The sequence below is a fragment of the Trichomycterus rosablanca genome, chromosome 4 (assembly GCF_030014385.1).
Source record: "Trichomycterus rosablanca isolate fTriRos1 chromosome 4, fTriRos1.hap1, whole genome shotgun sequence".
Taxonomy (NCBI): Eukaryota; Metazoa; Chordata; class Actinopteri; order Siluriformes; family Trichomycteridae; genus Trichomycterus; species Trichomycterus rosablanca.
The window spans coordinates 18,054,881-18,073,396 of NC_085991.1; the positions used below are offsets into that span (position 1 = coordinate 18,054,881).

The 18,516-nt window shown below is 39.8% G+C and overlaps 1 non-coding gene across 1 annotated transcript; it reads left to right on the plus strand.

The window, feature by feature from the left end:
- The first annotated feature begins 18,330 nt into the window (after positions 1-18,330).
- Positions 18,331-18,449, plus strand: LOC134313299 (5S ribosomal RNA). The gene has a single exon (XR_010012185.1). It is a non-coding gene; the product is annotated as a 5S ribosomal RNA (ribosomal RNA).
- Positions 18,450-18,516: the final 67 nt, after the last annotated feature.

Below are 18,516 nucleotides of genomic sequence, written 5' to 3' on the forward strand. Positions count from 1 at the left end.
GAAGAGACAGAGCGAAGAGAAGAAGGGAGAGTGTTCCACAGACGCTAATCTATCCATCCATCCATCTATCCATCCATCTATCCATCCATCCATCCAACCATCCATCCATCCATCCATCCATCCATCCATCCATCCATCCATCCATCCATCTATGAAAGGCCTTGCTTTTAGTTCCAGCACCGACAGCTAGCTAGCACTCAGTTAGCTGGCTAGCAAGCTAGAACAGGCCTTGAAATCCAGCCTCTTTCGCTTACGGCCAAACCACCTTGAGAACGCCTGATCTCGTTAGGGCTGAGTGGTTTCAGGTGTGTGAGAGAGTCTGTGCTCTGCACTAACTTCAATACAATTCCTGTTTGGTTTGCTAGTTTTGTTTGGTTTTTTTTGACCTTTTCTTTTTCTTTTTGTCTTGTTATTTGCTCCCCTGGTGCTTTTTGCCCAGGGGAGAAGATTCCTTTTTTTGTATTTTTTGGATCCCTTTGCTTTTTGTAAATTTTTGATGGAATTAAATAAAGAGGATAACATGGAGGTGGAAGGAGAGTGGAAAGTTGTATTAAGAAAGAAGGGACAAGCAAGAATGGAGAAGGAAAACAGCAGAAACACAATAAGTGGAGATAAAACAAATGAAACAGAGATGTCTGTGAACGAAGAAACAATGGAGCGGAGAATGAACGAGGTGGAGCAGGTGGACGTGCTAGAGGGTACACAAAAACAAAACGAAGATCTGAAGAATGGTGAGATGTGGAATGGAGATGGTGCAAAGAAGATGAAGAATAGTATGGCGGAGAGAAGGTACACACGGAATGCAACTGTAATTGTGGATGTGGCTGGAGCCGGAGGGGTTGGACCCAGAGACATTATTAAGGCTGTGGAAGAGGAGGTAGGCCCGGGATTACTCATGGCAGTGAGACCAAAATCTGATGCAGTATATGAACTTACACTAGATTCTCCGTTATCAGCAGAAAAAATACTTGATGGGCTGATGCTAAATGGAAAATTTTGTAATGTAAAGGCTTTGGACAGGACTGAGTTTTTAGTCTCCTTTTTACATTTACCAGCATATATAGAGGACAATGAAATACTGAACAGACTAAAATGATTAAATTCCATTAAATTCAGTGAAGAGACGTTACTATCCTGGGACTGATGTAGCAGACGGGACACGCTACATTAGAGTGCGCTTCCCTCCTGGGTTGGCTTCACTACCATATAGTGCCCGTTTTGACACAATTGAAGGTCCACAGTACTTTAGAGTGCTTCATGATCGGCAGGTAAGAATATGTAGACTTTGCATGAAACCTGGACATGTTTATAGAGCCTGTCCGGAATTCAAGTGTAGAGAATGCTTTGAACAGGGACATTACGCACGGGAATGCACGGCGGTGCGATGCCCGGACTGCAGGAGGGCCCTCATTAGCTGTGTGTGCGAGCCCTCGCCCTCTGAGGTAGGTAATGATGAGAGCATGGATGTGGCGCAACCTGTTGACTGTTCGGGGGCTTTAGCGGAGGTGGGTGAACTGGAGACCTCAAAAGAGGTTGATGGTTTACCCAAAGAAAAAGCTGAAGCATCTGCGGAACAGGCAGATGAGGAGGACACTGTTGAAGGCAGCTCTTTTAATATATTTGAGAGCACATGCGAAGCCGGTGGCGTATGTATGGACAGCTCATCGGCCACAGTCTCTGGGATAAGTCTCACTGAATCAGACCGCTTAACAAGTGGAATGAACAAAATTGAGTTAGGAGAAGTGGGCGGTGCTGCGGCAATGGACGAAGATACGGCTGATGCAGCGGCTGCTGTGGTGGAGTGTGAAGGTGATGTAAATCCCTCTAAAGTGCACGAGGAGAGAAGGATCCTACTGGATGATTCGGGGGATGTTTTGTACAAGATGAAAGGAATAGAGGAAGGGATGGAAGAGGAGGAAGAAGGGCTGAATGCACAAGCATTAATGCAGAGAAGAAGAAAAATTTAAGTAATGCCTAATCTATCTGTGGCAGGAAGAAGAAGCAGGTTAAGTGGACGAAAAATAGAGGCAGACGCTAAGGTGTCTAGAAAAACACGTGCATTTATTAAATACATTGGGTGTGGAGGAGTAAAGGAAAATGGCGATGAATTGGATGAAGCATAGGGATATGTTCGTCCAGTTTGTTTTTCTTCTTTTATCCTTTTTAATAACTTTAGTGATTGCATCAGTAAACATCAGAGGTTTAACTGATGGTGATAAATTTAGAGATTTAATCAAAGTGTGTAATAATGTAGATGTATTATGCTTACAGGAAACCGGGTGGAGTCCTGAGCATGTAAGTAGTATATGTGCAGAATGGGATGGGTTTGTGTTTGCTTCTCAGTCAAGTGGGAGGGGGAAGGGAGTTGCTATTTTGATACGAAGAGGAGCAGTAGATAAAGCAGTAGAGGTATGGGGGGATGAAAGGGGGAAGGCATTGGCGGTGCAGGTGGAGTTGGAGGGATGGGAATGCACATTTTGTACCATTCATGCCCCGAATAATGATGTTGAAAAGGGTGACTTTTTTAACAAGGTGGGAGACAGATTAAATGGGTGGAGGCATGTATACCTCATTGGAGATTTTAATATGGTGTTGGGGAGAGATGATGTGGTAAGTGGTATGGTTTATAGATCAGATGTGGGAAGGAATGTACTGGTTCACCTAATGAGAAAAGAAGGCTTGATAGATATATGGAGGAGGGGACGAAAAGGAGTGCAGGTGTACTCACGTAAACAATGGGTGGAAGGTCAATTGAAACAAAGTCGGATAGATTTTGTCTTCTGTCGTCATGCAGACTACGCTGACGTAGCACACATGTCCTATATAGACACGGGACTAAGTGACCATTCCATCATGCTGCTTAGGCTGTGTGCGGGTGGGATTCAAAGAGGGCCAGGGGTGTGGGCATTAAATGTAGAATATTTAGAACATGAACTGTATCGGCATGGTGTCAAAGGGATCATATCGAGCCGGCTTTGTTGTTCAATGAATGAATCTGACATTGATTTGTGGTGGGATAATTTGAAGTGGGACATAAAATGTTACTCCAGGCATTACGGGGCGGCTTTAAAGAGGTGGAGGGTACAGGAGGAGCAGATTTTACGTAAGCGGATTGATACATTAAAGGAGGGAAGTGAGGTGAACGAGCTTCTGCTCAAAGAGTTATTGAGTGATCTGATGGAGATAGAGGAGTTGAAATGTCAAGGTGCGAGGGTGAGGAGTAGAGTGCGGGAGGTGGTGGAGGGGGAGCGGTGCACGGCCTTCTTTTTTCAAGCAGAACACGTGCGTCAGCGAGCAGGGTTGCTTCGAGAGCTTCTGAATGCAGATGGACTGCGTGTAGGAGGGTCTGAGGAGATCCTGAAGGAAGTAAGTCGATACTTTAAAGATTTCTTTAATGAAAAAGGGGTAGACGAGTCGGCCACCAACTCATTACTTGACCTTATCTCAGCCAAGGTTTCTGAGCATGCTGCTGTCACCTTGTCTGAGATAGAGACGGCGATTGGGGCATTACATACGAGGAAGGCGCCGGGAGGGGATGGTCTGCCTGTTGAGTTTTATCGAGTCTTTAAAGATGATTTGATGCCAATTCTATGCAAGGTGATCGGTGTTTTGTTGAGGGGAGTCTGTGCCCCTCAATGTGCATGGGCCTGATAAAACTAATATATAAGCGCCGGGGTGATAGAGCATTCTTGGGGAATTACAGACCCCTGTCCATGTTGAATGTTGATTATAAGATCCTAGCGCGGGTGCTCGCGTCGAGGCTGGGGGAGGTGCTCCCTCGAATAATAGAGACAACGCAGTCCTATGCTGTCAAAGGCCGGGATATCTTTGATAATGTTTTTGCAGTGTCACAGTTGGTAAAATATATGAAAGCGAAAGGGGTGGGAGGACATCTCCTACGCCTAGACATAGAGAAGGCCTTTGATAGCGTAGAACACACGTTTTTGTTTGGGGTTCTGCGCTCCTTCGGTTTTGGTGAGGGATTTCTGCGATGGATATCTGTCTTGTACAGTGGGGCTGCTGCACGAGTTAAGTGCAATGGTTTTTTATCAGATGCCTTTTTAATAAGGCGCTCAGTTAGGCAAGGTTGCCCTCTCTCAGCAGCCCTTTACTCTCTGGTAGCTGAGCCGCTGGGGCTGGCAGTAATGAGAGCGGCAGGGACAGAGGGGGGAATCAGTTTGGGACGAGAAGGTTTTGCGCCCACTGTTTTTCAATATGCAGATGACGTAACAATTATAGTCCGTGATCCAGGAAGCGTAGAAAGGGTAATGGAGATGGTGGCACAGTTTGGGGCAGCATCTGGGGCAAAAGTGAATTGGGCTAAGTCCCAGATGCTCAGGTTAGGCTCTGTTGAAACTCTGTCACCTGAAATAACTGTCCCTGAAGTAAAAGATTATGTTGTGGTATTGGGGATTACAGTGGGACAAGATGAGAGAGAGACTGAAAAGGTAACATGGGACGGAGTCCTTGAAGGAATGGAGTGAAAGTTGACATTTTGGAGGAGAAGGGCGTTGTGTTTGAGGGGACGAGTCCTTGTGCTTAATGCCCTCTTCCTTTCCAAGTTATGGTACACCTTGTCGGTCTGCCACATGCCCTTGTGGGCGTATAAAAGACTTAAAAGGTCTATTTTAACATTTTTATGGAAGGGGAAGAATCCAAGAGTTGCGTATGATACGGTGATAGGTGTGGTAGGAAAGGGTGGGCTGGGTCTCCTAGACCCTCTTGTGCGAATGAAGGCTCTGCGTGTGAAGGTAGTGCGCCGCTTTCTCCTAGGGTTGGGAGAGCAGAGCTGGGCGGATATTTTTAAACATTTTTTGAACAAGGTGGGAGGGTTGAATTTGGGAAGCGATGCCCTCTGGATGGTCCCTACAGGGGTAATGCTGAGAGACCTCCCAGCATATTATCATGAACTGTTTACTGCTTGGGGGGAATTGCTTCCAAGGCTGAAGTGCAAGTGGGGAGATCGTGCCGCCATATTAAATCAGCCTCTGTTCCTCAACCCAAGTGTGACTCGGGAAAGGAGGCTGATGTACTATCCATCATGGGTAGAAGTAGGGATAGTGCGATACAGAGACATACTATACGAAGGTGTTTCTGGATTCTTGCCTGTGCAGGCAGTAATTTATGCATTACAGTCGAGAGGGACAGATATCAGGTGGGATGTAGTGGAGCGGCGGTATGGGGCTATGAGGGCGGCTCTCCCTGGGCGATAGGTGGAGGAGGCCGAGAGGAGTGGATGGGAAGGTGCATGTGCCAGGGGGGGAGAGTTTCATACCTCTGGAAATGTGTTCCTTGCGTTCTCTTTATTCTGTTTTCAGAGACATCGCGTTTATTCCGCCAAGGTCCGAGCTCTTTTGGGCTAGAATGCTTGGGGAGGAGGCGGTACTGAGAATGTGGAAGAACATCAGATTGCCTTGTGTCGCAGCAGAGGTTGAACAGCTGGACTACCTGCTGCGACATAGGTCTTCACTGCACGCCGTCTGTGCACAATGGGGTTGTGCGTGGATGCAGGATGCAGGGTGTGTAAGATAGAGGAGGAGGGCATTCTGCACTTATTTGTGCATTGCCCTGCACTGGAGCCTTTTATGGTCCGTATGCGTCGTCTGGCGAGGGTTTTATTGGGACATGCTGGGTTTGTAGAGCAAGAAGAGAAAATAGGGTGGGAGGGGATGTTTTTATTTGGTGTGATGGACAAAGGGGCGAATGGATACACACTAAATTTGCTGTTGGCCATGGCCAGGTGGACGGTCAAGTCAAGTCAACTTTATTTATATAGCGCTTTTTACAATAGACATTGTCTCAAAGCAACTTTACAAAATCCAGGACCAACAGATACAAAAACCCCTGTTGAGCAAGCCGAGGGCGACTGTGGCAAGGAAAAACTCCCTGAAAATTACAGGAAGAAACCTTGAGAGGAACCAGACTCAGCAGGGCCCATCCTTCTTGGGTGGCCTGGAGGATACTTTAAATAAATACACGATTTACACAAATCATACAAACACAGAATTAAATGATCTAAAAGTCATAACTGGTAATAAATAGATAAATAAACAATTAAATAATAATAGAGTTGTTATCCGCTCTAGTCTTCAATAAAGTCTGTAGTGATTTCTTGTCGTTGCAATTACTCCAGACCCGTCACATCTGACAGGAGCAGCATCGTTGTCCCGGCAGTCTCGACTTTAATCCTTAACCTCGGCGGGTAAACAGGTTTCCATCAGAATGCCCTCGGGGTAAAACAACAGAGAATGTAGTTAATAATGTACAATGCTAGTTGACAGACAGTTTTACAGAGAGTTTTAGACTCCGGCAGCCCTAATTATTACAGCATAACTAAAAGGGAGAGCGAGCAGGTAACAAGGTCATGAAGGCTTTCACAGGACATCAGCGCCCATCTCCCCACCGTCACCAAACCTGAGTGATCGGACAAGAGAGGCAGAACGACAGCAACCCAACATCCCTGATCACCACAAGTTTCTATGACCAAGAACCCCCAAGCTCTGCGCCTTTGTCTATACTAATCAAAAGCCTGAGAAAATAAATATGTTTTCAGTCTAGACTTAAACATTGAGACTGTGTCCGAATCCCGAATAGAGGCAGGAAGATTATTCCAGAGTTGTGGAGCTTTGTAAGAAAACGCTCTTCCACCAGCCGTGATCTTTTTAATTTTAGGAACTATAAGTAACCCTGCATCTTGTGAACGAAGTGGACGCGCTGGGCTGTAGTGATTAATAAGTTCACTCAGATACTGTGGAGCCAGACCATGTAGCGCTTTATAAGTTAGTAAAAGTATTTTGTAATCAATGCGAAATTTAACTGGCAGCCAGTGTAGAGATGATAGAACAGGAGTAATATGGTCAAATTTTTTAGTTCTAGTTAGCACTCGAGCTGCTGCATTTTGAACTAATTGGAGTTTGTTTAAGGATCTACCAGAGCATCCAGTTAGAAGAACATTACAATAATCTAACCGAGAAGTTATAAACGCATGGATCAGTTTTTCGGCGTCATTAACAGATAGTATATTTCTTATTTTAGAAATGTTACGCAAATGATAGAAAGCAACTCTAGTAATATTATTAACGTGTGTATCAAAGGAAAGATCTGAATCTATTGTGACACCTAAGTTTTTTACATCTGGGCTGGGAGTAACAGAGAACGTGTTTAAGTTTAGCACCAGGTTAGACAACTTGTCTCTTGCAGCTTTAGAGCCAACAAGTAAAACCTCTGTTTTATCTGAATTAAGTAAAAGAAAATTACATGACATCCAGTTTTTTATGTCGTTTACACAATCTTCTATCTTACTGATTGTGTCAGTATCATTTGGTTTGGCTGATATATACAGCTGTGTGTCATCTGCATAGCAGTGAAAGTTTATGCCATGTTTATGATTAATTTCACCTAGTGGAAGCATATAGAGTGTAAATAATAGCGGTCCCAGTACCGACCCCTGTGGAACACCATACTTTACTTTTGTAGTTTCCGAGCATTTATTATTTACATAAACGAATTGAGAGCGGTCAGTCAGATATGATTTAAACCAAGAGAGTGCGAGTCCTTTAACACCTACTGTATTTTCTAGCCTCTCCAGTAAAATGTTATGATCGACCGTATCAAACGCTGCGCTAAGATCTAATAGAACAAGAAAAGAGACACATCCATTATCAGAAGACATTAACAACTCGTTAACTACTCTAATTAATGCGGTTTCGGTACTATGGTTGGGTCTAAATCCTGATTGAAATTTTTCATGAATACAATTTTCATTCAAATAAGAACATAACTGTTTGGAAACGACTTTTTCTAATATCTTAGAGACAAAAGGAAGGTTTGAAATTGGCCTATAATTAGCTAGTACATGTGGATCAAGATTAGGTTTTTTAATCAGGGGTTTAATAACAGCACTTTTAAACAATTTAGGTACATATCCAAGGCTAAGGGATGCATTGATTAATGTAAGCAGGGGCTCTACAATAGCTGGGAGTAAATCTTTAAGTAAACGAGTTGGAACAGGATCGAGTATACACGATGATGACTTCGATGATTTAATCAACACAGTTAGTTCATTTTGGGAGATTGGATTAAAGGAATTTAGTTGGATTAACTCGTTACTATTATCACCAATGCTGCTCGGAGTGAGTCCATACTTAACATTGGCAAGTGACACACTCTGACTCTGAAGTCGTATTTTTTCTATCTTGTCATTAAAGAATTTTAAAAAATCATCGCTGGTACAGTCAGGCGGTATATTAGATTCAGTTTCATTAACGTTTTTAGTTAATTTGGACACTGTCTCAAAAAGGAATCTGGGATTGTTTTTATTTTTCTCTATTAGGGACGAATAATATAAAGATTTAGCTTTTATAAGTGCATGTTTATACTCAGTTAGAGCATCTTTCCAAGCAATCTTATACACTTCCAGTGTAGTGTGACGCCACTTGCGTTCTAATTTCCGTGCTGCTTGTTTAAGTGCGCATGTGTGGTCATTGTACCAAGGAGCAAGTTTTTTCTCCCTAATCAGTTTAGTTTTGAGTGGGGCTACGTTATCTAAGGTTGTGCGCAATACAGTCTCTAGGTTTTGAGTTGCCTGATCTAGTTCTTTAGGTTCTGATGCTGGTATATTTGGTAATTCTGGTAGGCAGTTTATGAACGCTGCTGCAGTTGCAGATGTAATAGTGCGCTTATATTTAAAACGATGCGGTTGCTGTATATTATTGGACAGGGACACTTCATAAATTAGTAGAGAGTGATCAGAGATTAAGTCATTCTGTGGTACAATTTCCAGGTTGTCTATGTTTATACCATAAGTAAGTATTAAATCTAAGGTATGTTTACAGCGGTGAGTGGGTCCTGTTACATTTTGGGTGATGCCTAAAGATTCTAAAATAGAATCAAACGCAGTTTTGAGTGGATTACATTTATCCTCATAATGGATATTAAAGTCACCAACAATTAAAGCTTTCTTAGTTGATAAAACTAATTTAGAAAGAAAATCGGCAAATTCGTTAAGAAATTCTGAGTAAGGACCAGGGGGTCGATAAACAGTAACCAGCTTAAACATACTAGTTTTATCAGATGAACATTTATTGGTTATGTCAGAGATAAGAACTTCAAACGAGTTTGTTATGGGAGTTGATTTTACAGTAAGACCTATGTCCTTGTCATAAATTGCGGCTATTCCTCCACCACGACCACTAAGACGTGGCTTATGTTCATAACTGTAACCCGGAGGAGATGCTTCATTTAAACCTAGATACTCATCAGGTCTAGCCCAGGTCTCAGTTAAACAAAGTGCACTAAGACTATTATCTGTAATTATTTCATTTACAATTACTGTTTTGCATGCAAGTGACCTGATGTTTAGAAGTCCTAACTTTAGTTTAGCTTTACTATGGTTTTCATGATGCTCATTTAGATTAATTTTAATTAAGTTATTATGACATACTTTTTGATTTAGTTTTGGCTTACACCTGCCACGGTAAACAGACACAGTCTCAATGGTTTGTGACCTAAGGATTCCGGGTGACGTCCGATGGCGACTCGCAGACAGTCGGTTAGGCCTGTTAGTCTGCTGCCTGGTCTTGGCTCTGGATAGTCATTTAACACTATCTGCCGCTACACTAACGCGGTGGTAAAGCCTGTCACCTATGCTGCAAGAAATGCGAGCAGCACCCTCCCACGTGGGGTGAACACCATCCCGCTTCAAAAGACCAGGCCTTCCCTCAAAGGTGGACCAATTATCTACAAAATCAATGCAGTTTTCTGAGCACCATTTAGACATCCAGCGGTTCAGCGACAACAACCTGCTGTAGGTTTCGCCACTCGGTCGAATCGGTAAGGGGCCAGTGCACACTACTGCCTCGGACATCGACCTAGCTAACTCACACACCTCTTTAACATTACTCTTAGTAACCTCAGACTGCCGTAAACGAACATCATTAGTGCCGACGTGGATAACAATCTTCGAAAATCTACGATTAGCATTAGCCAGCACTTTCAGGTTTGCTCTGATGTCAGGCGCCCTGGCCCCCGGAATACAAGTGACTATGGTTGCTGGTGTCTCTATGGGGGTTGCAATACGCACGTGTCGGAGCTGAGAATCTCCTATAACCAGAGCACTTACATTAACAGGCTGCTCAGCGGGTGGCTCACTGAGTGGGGAAAACCTGTTGGACACGTGCAACTGAGATGGTCGGTGCTTTGCCCTACGACTATGTCGCCGAGATGTCACCCAGTCGCCCCGCTGTGAGGGCTCTAATGCCGGAGTCTGGGGTTCTATACCTGAACTGCTGGCATTCGGGGCTGCTACAGCTGAATCTAAGCACTCACTAGTAGTAGTCTGTTCTAATGCCCGAATGCGCCCTTCTAACACTGAGATCTTCTCCGTCAGACTAACAACTAATCTACACTTATCACATATAAAGTTATCACTAAACACGGAGAAGGAATAACTGAACATGTTACACTCGGAACATGGATATAATGCTCCTGCTGGGGCCATAATAACAAAGAAATGTACTTAGCTTTACAAGATGAGTTGGAGATGATGTTTATGTTGGATTCACCGGCGCTACTGCTGGTAGTCACAGAAGAACGGCTTTAATTCCGGATGAAACAGGCGATGATAAGCTGGAATACAAAAACCACCAACCAAACCAACACAAACGCGCTTCGTTCGGACAAAAGCGGCTGTAATTCTAAAGGAGAACGGTGTTATGCGCTGGTGTACTAAACAAATAAACGCGCTTCCTACGAACAGAAACGGTTATAACTCCCCACAAAACAGAGGTGTTTTAAGAGCTGAAATACAGAACACAACCAAACACAAACGCGCTTCGTGCGGACTGAAAACGGTTTTAATTCTGGATAATTAAGATGTTTATGCGCTGAAGTACAAAAACAAACAAAACCGGCTTCGTTCGGATGCCGGTAGCAGAAGTTTCCTAGTTTCCAACACAGCACGAATTTACGTTAGTAAACACAAGCGCTTTTTTACGATAAACAAAATAAAACTAAATCAACAACACACGGAAGATAAACGTATAAATTATATGTTTAAAACATACGTATATAAAAAGTTATTTAGCTAAAGGCTACAAACAAACAACTAGGCTAGCGTCTCAGCGTGCGTACCACCGGAAGTGACGGTGTGGGCTCGCCGGAATGTGGTGCGTGGTGGAGGAGAAGTCTTCTCCTTATGGACTCTTTTCACGGCGAAAACTAAAAGACTGATGAGATACATAGGGGAATACTACACCTCCATGAACAAACAAAAAGATTTTTGGAGATTGTTTGGAAGATGTAATCCATGTGTGTGCATGCAGGGAGGAAAGGCTAAATTGAACTTAGATTTTTAAATGGTTATGAAGATATACTATTTTGTGTTACTTTTTGTAAAAGAGATGTATAATAAGTGAATAGGTAGAAATGAGTAAGTGTGTGTACGAAATGTGTGTATGAGAGTGCATGAGTGTTTGTGTCTGTGGGTGTACGAGTGAGTGAATGTGTGTGTGGAAAATGCAGGTACAAGGTTGTAAATATGAGTAGTTAAAATGAGCTTAAAATGTCTTTTTTTTCTCCCTTTTCTGTGTGTAGAGTCGCAAGAGAGGGCTGTCGCACCCCTGGAGAGCCTTAGAGTCTGCGAGTTGGGTGATGATCCAGGGAAAGATGGCTCTCTTAGGCGGCTCCAAAGTTTGATTGTATTCTTGGGTTCGATGTGAATAATGAATGTAATTTTATCAATTTGAAAAATGGTTGTTGTATTATTGTGAAATTAATAAAAAAAAAGAAAAAAAAAGAACGCCTGATCTCGTCCGATCTCAGAAGCTAAGCAAGGTTGGGCTCAGTCAGTACCTAGATGGGAGACCGCCTGGGAATACTGAGTGCTGTAAGCTTTTCATTTTTTCTTAAGCCCCATTCATTCAGTGTCATTTAGTTTCTATCTATCTATCTATCTATCTATCTATCTATCTATCTATCTATCTATCTATCTATCTATCTATCTATCTATCCATCTATCCATCTATCCATCTATCTATCTATCTATCTATCTATCTATGAAAGGCCTTGCCTTTAGTTCCAGCACAGACAGCTAGCTACCACTCAGTTAGCTGGCTGCCAAGCTAGAACAGGCCTTGAAATCCAGCCTCTTTCGCTTACGGCCAAACCACCTTGAGAACGCCTGATAGCGACATCTACTGGTGACAGGAAGTGACCTTTGAACTGCAGTTTGGGAGGGAAAGGCTCTCCCACACCTTTTCTTTGTTTGGTTATCTTTTGTCTTTTGACAGAGAATTGTATATTGAATAAGTTTATTTTCAGTTTTCTTTTTTAGCTCCCCGGCAGCTTTACTGCTTGGGGAGCCAGTATTTACTTTTTCTTTTCTTTTAAAAAAAAAAAAAAAAAAAAAAAAAAAAAAAAAAAAAAAAAATGGATGGAACAAACGGCATGAATTCAGTAATGAAAACAGGACAACGGATAAAGGATCACCCAACAAACACTTTGTTACAGATGGATGGATTACAAGGCTTCGACACGGAAAAGGATCAACGGATAAAGAAAATGGACAGCCCAAAAAATGGAGATATTTCTGGGAAAGAAAATGGAATGGAAAATCATGGAGAAAACAAAAAAAGCAAGGAGACACAGAACAATGGACTTAATCTAAAACCAAAATACCAACGTGAGTACCTAAAAGAAGCAACGCTAATAATTGAACCGAGCACGACAAACGAAGAGTTAACAGTCAGTGATTTAATAAAAGAGCTGGACAAGATACTCGGACCAGGGAAACTAATAGGACTAAGACTAAGACAAAACAAGGAATTTGAAATAACTTTGGACAGTGAACAGTCGTGTGAGGTTTTATTAGATGGATTAACTATTAAAGGACATAACTATGAAATCAGAAAAATTTGTACAAAAGAAATGATGGTGTCTTTTTTAAACCTTCCAATTTATATAGAAGACTCAGATATCTTGAATAAACTGATGAAGTGGGGGGTAACCCCGATCCTCCCGATTCGTCGCCGCTTCTACCCAGGCACAACGGTAGCTGATGGAACAAGATTCATTAGAGTGAAGTTCCCGAAGGAAGTGGTTTCACTGCCCTACAGTGCAAGATTTGAAACTGGGGATGGTCCACAGTACTATCGGGTCATACATGACAAACAGGTCAAGGTCTGCAGACTCTGCATGAGCCCAGGTCATGTGATGCGAAGCTGTCCCCAGTTCACATGCAGGGAGTGCCTGGAGCAGGGCCACTACGCCAGAGAATGCCAAGCAACAAGATGCCCTGACTGTAATAAGGCACTAATCCGCTGTGTCTGTGAAACAGAGGAAGAGATGGGTAAGCATGGAGAGGAAACAGCAGAGGGTGCGGGGACCCCCCCACAGAAGCAAACACAAGAAAACACAACTGAAGAAACAGCGCAAGCACATGAAGAAACGGCAGAAGAAACACCAAAGACAACAACAGAGGACAACACAGCACAAGAACAACAACAAGCTCAACATACAGAATGTGATGACGACAAAGACCAACAGACAAAAGGAGAAGAAAACACACAAACAGCAGAAGGAGAAGACAGCATGGACTGGGCACAGCAGTATAACCAAGAGGAACAAATGGAAATAGTAAGAAATGATCAGATTAAATCAAAAGACACTACAAAAGATGTAAAGAAAATACACTACTTAACAAAAAACATGAAAAGTGGTAAAAAACAGCTAAATATAGTAAAGGTACTAGAAAAACAGAAGAAAAGAAGGCAAGAAATCAAAGAGAAAATGGGAAAAAAGAGGGAGGAAGAGTTACTATCAGAAGAGAAAAAATGAATGTAAACCTATTAAAACTATTCATTCTTCTTATGTTGAGTATAGTGACAATTAACATAAGAGGATTAAGCTGTTTACAAAAATTAGAGAAGCTAAAAACACAAACAGAAAAAGCAGACATAATATGTTTACAGGAAACAATGTGGGATGAAAAAATAGTAGAATGTTTTAAACAAAAGTGGAATGGTGATATATTTTTTAACAATGATACAAAAAGGAAAAGAGGAGTAGCAACACTAATCAAAAAAGAAGTAGGGAATAAAATAGAGGAATTGTATAAAGACAAAGAAGGTCGGCTTTTGGTTTTAAAAGTAACATTAGAAGATGAACAGTTTGTTTTATGTAATTTGCATGCACCTAATGAAGAATATAGTAAAAAGGCATTTTATAATAACTTAGACATCTTAATGGAAAAATGGAACAATGTGATTTTAATTGGTGATTTTAACACAGTTTTAAATAGAATGGATATAGACAGTGCAATGATATATAAAGAAGACAAAGGCAGAGACAGTTTAAATAAAATAATACAAAAATATTGTCTGGTAGATGTCTGGAGAAGACGAAACAAGGGAACAATTGACTTTTCCAGAAGACAAACAGTGCAAGGAAGTTTGAAACAAAGTAGAATAGACTTCTTTCTAAGTAACAAAGATATAGAAAATAATGTAAAAAGAATTTTTTATAAAAAAAACACACTGAGTGACCATGAGTTTTTATTTATTCACATAGATATGGACAAAATAGAAAGAGGAAAAGGTGTATGGGTTTTAAATACAGATATTTTAAAAAACAGTTTGTACAAAATAGAAGTAGAAAACATCATAGTAAATAGCATTAAAGATAAACTTTTTATCAACGAAAAATTGTTATGGTGGGACAATCTAAAGTTACAAATAAAAAACTACACAATAGAACACAGCAAAAAATTACAAAGAATGAAAAGAGCCAACGAAAATATGATACACAAAAAATTACAATATGAACTAGCTAAAGTAGCTACAGGAGCAGGGGACTTAAACAAAGTGCTAAATCTAGAAGAAGAACTGAAAAATATAGAAGAACAAAAATACAGGGGAGCAATGATAAGAAGTAGAATAAAATATATGATAGAGGGAGAAAAGTGCAACAAATTCTTTTTTAACCTAGAAAAGACAAAACAAAAAGCAAACATAATTAAAAGTATTTTAAAAAATGACACAATAGAAGTAAAAGAAACAAATGAAATATTAGAAACAGTTGCAGACTTTTATAAAAACATGTTTCAAAAAGAAGGAGTAAATAATACAGACAAGCAATTTTTATTAAATCATATACAAAAAAAAGTGCCAGAGGAAGACAAAGTGATGTGCAACAAAGACATAACAGAAGAAGAAATAGAAGAAGCAATATCACAGTTAAATAGTGGTAAAAGTCCAGGGCTGGACGGCCTACCAAGCGAATTTTACAAGGTTTTTAAAAGTGTTTTAACTCCGATTTTACTAGAAGTTTTTAATGAGATTCAACAAAAAGGAGAACTAAGTAGGAGTATGAAATTAGGAATGATAAAAATTTTATATAAGAAAAACGGAGATAAAAGACTTTTAAAACATTACAGACCAATCAGCATGCTTAACACGGATTATAAAATAATAGCAAAAATTTTAGCAAACAGGTTAAAAAAAGTATTACCAGGAGTAATAACAACAACCCAAGCGTACGGAGTGTTGAATAGAGACATCTCAGACACGGTGAGTAACATCAGGGATATAATATGGCACATGAAGGAAAATAAAAAAACAGGATACATAGTAAGCATAGACTTTGAAAAAGCCTTCGACAGAGTAGAACATGAATATTTATTTAATTTAATAGAAACATTTGAATTTGGAAGCATTTTTGTACAGTGGCTGAGATGTCTCTATTCAAATATACACAGTTGTGTAAAGATTAATGGTTTTTTAACAAAGTTTATACCAATAACAAGATCAATAAGGCAAGGATGTCCTCTGTCAGCGCTGCTATATACATTAGCAGCAGAACCCCTGGGTTTGGCTATCAGTGCTGACAGAGAAACAAAAGGGATCTTATTAACAAAAGAACATAAAATATTTCAGTATGCAGACGACACAACACTAACACTAAGGGACGTTAAGAGCATTCAGAAAGCTATGGAGACTTTTGAAAAATACTGTAAAGGGACAGGAGCCAGAGTTAATAAAGAAAAAACGGTTTACATGAAAATAGGGAACACAGACTCAAAACCTACAGAAATACAATTTAAAGAGGTAACACAGCTTAAAATCTTGGGAATCAGAATGGGGGAAAATGAAATCAAAGCAAGGGATGAAATTTGGGAGGAGATTTTAAAAAAGATGGAAAACAGATTACATTTTTGGAAACAGAGAGAAGTATTTTTAAAAGGGAAGGTACTGATTTTAAACACACTGTTTTTATCCAAAGCTTGGTATGCTCTTAATGTCACTAGTACACCTCATTGGGTGTTAAAAAGAATAAAAGCGATCGTTTTAAACTTTTTATGGGATGGGAAACCGGCAAAAATTGCATACGACACTTTAATAGGGCCAGTAGAGCAAGGAGGACTCAAACTTTTAGATGTTTTTACAAGAATAAAAGCACTGAGAATTAAAATGGTAAGAAAATTTTTAAATCAAGATGAACAAGCATGGAAGGAATGCTTTAGAGAAATAATGAACAAATGTGGAGGAGGAGGGATGGATTTTAATGTTTTAAGCATGAAAATGAATGAGCAAATGACACAAAACATACCAGAGTTTTACAAAGAAGTTTTTAGAGCATGGAGAGATTTAATGGATTTTTTAGATATAGAGGTAAAAGAAAGGAACCAGTTTTTAAACCAGCCGCTGTTTTTTAACCCAATGATTTTAAATGAGGGCAGAGAGCTATTTTTTAGAGACTGGTTCCAAGCAGGGGTGCGCCAAGTAAAAGATGTTTTATATGAAGTTAGATCAGGATTTCTACCCACGCAAGCAATATACGATGCACTAGAAACCAACGAGAACACAGTTAACAAAACCCAAGTTCAAAATAACTATGAAAAATTAAAAAAAGTGAAATTGAAAAACATATAGGGAAAAAAGAAACAAGTGAAAACTTAATTTGGAACATCAAAGTAAAAATGAAAAATGAAACAATTCCAATTGAAAGCTGTACCTTGAAAAAAATATACACTGTTTTAATACAAAAAGCGTGGGTGGAACCAAGAGCAAAAGAATACTGGAGAAGGCTGTTCCCAAACCTAGAAGCAGAAGATATTTTTAAAAATACTAGACAACATTTTAAAAATTTACAGCTTGAAAACTTTGATTTTCTTTTAAGACATAACTGTATTTTTAATGAAATGAGAATGTGCAAAATAGGACTAGCAGAAGACGCCAAATGTAAAGTATGTTTTAAAGAAGATGAAGGACTCAAACACATGTTTTTTAACTGTGAACAATTAAAATGTTTTTTAACAAAAATAAAGAAAATAACAACAGCATTTTTAAACAAGAAACAAGAGGAACAGACTGAATGGCAACCCCTGTTTTTATTTGGTTTTAATGGAAAAACAAAAAACACATTTGCATTAAACATAATTTTAGCTGAGGCCAAACAAGCAATAATAAAAAGGAAAAATATTGCAAAGCATAAAGGAAATGTCATATCTGTATGTGATGTGTTTGAAAATAAACTGAAAAAAACATTCAAGGACCTATTAGACTATTTTAACATGATAGGCGAACCAGAAACTTTTTATGCTTTAATTGTAAATAACAACCCATTTGTAGAAGTAGATTGGGAAAAGGTGCAACTCAAATTACCCAAATGTATTTAATTAATATAATTTAATTTATTTAAGTCGAATTTTAATGTATTTATGAAATGATATTAACTTTAATTAAAAAAGAAAAAGAAAAAAAAAAAAAGCTTTTTAACATTGTTGAATTTTGATGAAACTATGTATAAACACATGTATGAATACTATGTATGTATGAATATTTGTAATGTCTCGTTTTGTAAAATAATGAAATGATTCAATAAAAAAAAAAAAAAAAAAAAAAAAAAAGAACGCCTGATCTCGTCTGATCTCAGAAGCTAAGCAAGGTTGGGCTCAGTCAGTACCTAGATGGGAGACTGCCTGGGAATACTGAGTGCTGTAAGCTTTTCATTTTTTCTTAAGCCCCATTCATTGAGTGTCATTTAGCTTCTATCTATCTATCTATCTATCTATCTATCTATCTATCTATCTATCTATCTATCTATCTATCTATCTATCTATCTATCTATCTATCTATCTATCTATCTATCTATCTATCTATCTATCTATCTATCTATCTATCTATCTATCTATCTATCTATCTATCTATCTATCTATCTATCTATCTATCTATCTATCTATGAAAGGCCTTGCCTTTAGTTCCAGCACAGACAGCTAGCTACCACTCAGTTAGCTGGCTGGCAAGCTAGAACAGGCCTTGAAATCCAGCCTCTTTCGCTTACGGCCAAACCACCTTGAGAACGCCTGATCTCGTCTGATCTCAGAAGCTAAGCAAGGTTGGGCTCAGTCAGTACCTAGATGGGAGACTGCCTGGGAATACTGAGTGCTGTAAGCTTTTCATTTTTTCTTAAGCCCCATTCATTGAGTGTCATTTAGCTTCTATCTATCTATCTATCTATCTA